A 3,855-nucleotide genomic window follows, 5' to 3' on the forward strand; every position below is an offset into this window, starting at 1 on the left:
ATGTATAATTTATTATGTATTTATTTAATTGTTAACTTTTAAGTTTATGGGTACACATGCAGGTTTGTTAGATAGGTAAGCTTGCGTCATCGGGGGTTGTGCAGAGTATTTCATCACCCAGGTATTAAGCTCATTACTCATTAGTTACTTTTCCTAATCCTCTCTCTCCTCTCACCCTTTACCCTCTGATAGGCCCCAGTGTTTGTTTCTCACGTCTGTGTCCATGTGATCTCATCATTTAGCTTCCACTTACAAGTGAAAGCAAGCAGTATTTGGTTTTGTTTCTGTGTTAGTTTGCTAAGAATAATGGCCTTTAGCTCCATTCATGTCCCTGAAAAGAACATGATCTCCTTCTTTTTTATGGCTGTAGAGTACTCCATGGTGTATATGTATCACATTTTCTTTATCCAGTTTTTGACTGATGAACATTTATGTTGATTCCATGTCTTTTCTATTGTAAATAGTCTGCCATGGACATAGGTATGCATGTGTCTTCATAATAGAATGATTTACATTCCCTTGAGTATGTACCTAGTAATGGAATTGGTGGGTTGAATTGTATTACTGTTTTTGGATCTTTGAGGAATTGCCACACTATCTTCCACAATATATTTTTGTCCATGCATATAAATTGAGTTTTAAAAGACCCATAGTGGGAGATGCTTTAAATGTATGTATTTGCTTTATGAATAGATGAAGCATCGTGTTGTTGACTTAGTAACTTCCCTAGAAATGTTGCAATGATAGTGTTACTTCAATTATAATTGAGAAAGCAGTTGCTACCTCTGAGTAAGACACTTATTAAAGTTTCAATAAATTTTTATTAAAGGTATATACAATAACATATGAAATAGATCTTACATCGGAATATGACATTGTTCAAAATAAAACATAACCAACCACTAAAATTCCTTATGCTTATAAATATGGCTATAATTTAGAATTCCTTGAGACGATTTTCAAAACAAACTTCATGGTTCTACCTGACTCTGTCTGGATTTAAATCTCTGGGGGTGGCATCAACATATTTGTATCGTCAGCAATCCCCAGATAAATTTTATGCATTGCTTTTCAGACTAATGTTTAATAATATAACAAGTGCACAGCCTAATATTGTACACCTTTTAAACATATTATTACCATTATTTTAATGTGGTAAACTGCAAGTAAGAATAAGTTACAATGATTAATAAAGATATAAGTCATCTTTATCAATAAAGTTGATTCATAATGAAGCAAATAATTTTATTCTATGTTTGGTAATTTGATGCTTCAAGGGTTTCAAAGTACATGATCTTAAATGTACTTATAATGCTTAAAAATATTTTAAAAAGAAAATTGTACTATAGGAAATTAGAAAGTCTGGAAAGCTTTGATTTCCCATTCATTGAAATTCAATGGAACCATTTGTCTGAGAAGAAATTTCAGTTCAAGATCCTTGAAAAGTTCAAGTTCTCCTTCAGATTCAGTGCCACACAGCTACTGTTCTTCATCAGAAAGCTGAGCTTGGCGATGGATTAATTAATCATACTAGTTAAACTGGAAGGCAACCATTTCAAATGACTCAATGTAGTGTTGTCAATGCCAATGATTTCTTATTCTGTATCTTGATGTAGGAGAGTTTATCATCAATGAACAAGTGGCCTCCAAAACTTGGTTAAGAGTTCCCTTAGAGACCAAAAGAATTAAATATCTAAATTCCCCTTAATAAGATGGAATGAATTTTGTGAATAAGTTAGCAATGAGGAAATATGTAGTACCAATTGAAGTAATAGTATGCATGTGAAATTCTCCAAGTTAAAATAATAATAATTTCAACATAAAATCCAAAAAATAAATTTTTTAGCACACTTGCTCTCTACAAATACTAATTTTTCTCTTATGTCAATAATTTTCTATTTTACATAGACAGGTTTGTTACTTTCTCTATTATTCTAATACAATATATAATGTCCCTAACATTTAAATAGAGAGTAGTTTACCTTATATTTTGTGTTACAGTTATAATGTGCCTTTGTTTTAATTGTCAAAAAGTGTGAAAATAAACCCTCAGAATTTAATAAACTGGCATACTGATTATATGCCTTTATCTTTACACTTTTCCAAGTGTAAAGGAAAACTGCAGAATAGCAAAATACCTTGTAATTTCAAATGATAAAATAAGATTAATATTGGAAATACTGAGAGTGCCTTTTTAAACTTTCCAAGCTGCATAGTTGACTAACCTAATTGTTACATTTCTACCAGATTTTAGGTCCTATGCAGTCCATGAAATATTTTAGATTTTATTTTAATATTTTGCTCAGTAGGTCTCTTTAGTAATTTATAGATGAGTAGTAAAAATCAGAAATCAATATTGTACCAAGGCATATTGTGCAGAAATCTATATGTACATTATTTATTGTTATAAAGGTTTAAAAATGTTATAATATTTATATAATAAAACAACAATAGTAGTAGTAATAAACTTGATAAACATGTTAAAATTAGAGAACATTCTTCATGTGCTAGGCACTATACTGAGTCAAATTAAACTTGGATTCATACAGACGAAGTTTTAGTCAATTTGTTGCCTTGACAATTGTATTGATTTCTCTAAGTTTCAGCATCCTCATCTGTAAAACAGACATAATAAATATAACTACCTCATAAGACTGTGAGGAAGAAACATGAAAATGAGTGAAACACACATAGTAAAAGCTCTCTAGATGATAAACAGTATGATGATTATGGAGATATGGACAATAATGTATTAATTCTGCCTCTTAATTTTTAACCTACTAATTTGCTTTTGTTTCTGTTATCTAGCACAGAACCTTCAGAACAGTGAATATTCAAAAACACTTGTTAAATTGAACAGACATTACATGAATGTATGGCCAGAGAGGATCTAAATGGATTTTTTTTTAAAGTTTAATAAGCAACCAACTAAGTCTGGAGCCACAGGGCTAGTTAAGACACCCATCGTTACTGTCTTTTTGTTGTTGTTGTTGTTGTTATTTTCTATATTTCTATGTTCTAGTCATTATTCTAGCTTCCAATTTATTTTTTTCCAATTTATTTATTTTCCAATTAAGAGCTCCCTATTTTTAAACTTTTGCTTTATTGTGATGAGCCCTCCATACCATCATTTTTACATTTTTATATTTATTTAATCTATGAAATACGTCAATTCACTTGTGATATTTTATGTTTTAAAGTATTTTCCCCCTAATAATTGAATTTTTAAAGAAAGAATTATAAATATATTTAAATTAAGCATATATCTTATTAATGAGTAGAGAAAGAGCACAAAACAAAAAAAAATTTGTGTGTTTGTGTATTTATTTTTGCTACTGTAATTTGCGTTATCTTTAGGAAATGTTGAAAAAGAATCCATGTCTTTGAATAAAGGGAAATCAGTATTGGATTACAATCAGTTTAAGAGTAAATTTTTTGCTTGAATTCTGAAACCATACAAGATTCCAGACATCCTGTTAAAATATAAATTTTGCATGTGACATTCTTTTTCTTTAAAAAAAACCTGACAAATCTGGGTGGAAAACTGTATGAAGAACAGACTGGTTTCAGTTCTAGAATAGAAATCAGAGTTGGATCCAATGTATACTCATTATCTGGCTTTAGATTACTGAGACAACGTGATTTTTCTGTCATGAAAGAATTAGTGCTAAATAAAGAGTAATGTATCAACTAAGCATAATCAAATAAACAAAAAAAACCCACTTTTTTGGTTCTAGATAGCTAGTAGGAATTGCAATTTATAATAAGTTCTTTTGGATATAACAATATGTTATGGTATTATACAAAGGTTAAAACCATATGATAACAGATTATAAATACAATCAATGTGATTCT

Source organism: Cebus imitator, unplaced genomic scaffold, assembly GCF_001604975.1.
Source record: "Cebus imitator isolate Cc_AM_T3 unplaced genomic scaffold, Cebus_imitator-1.0 Scaffold758, whole genome shotgun sequence".
NCBI classification, from domain to species: domain Eukaryota; kingdom Metazoa; phylum Chordata; class Mammalia; order Primates; family Cebidae; genus Cebus; species Cebus imitator.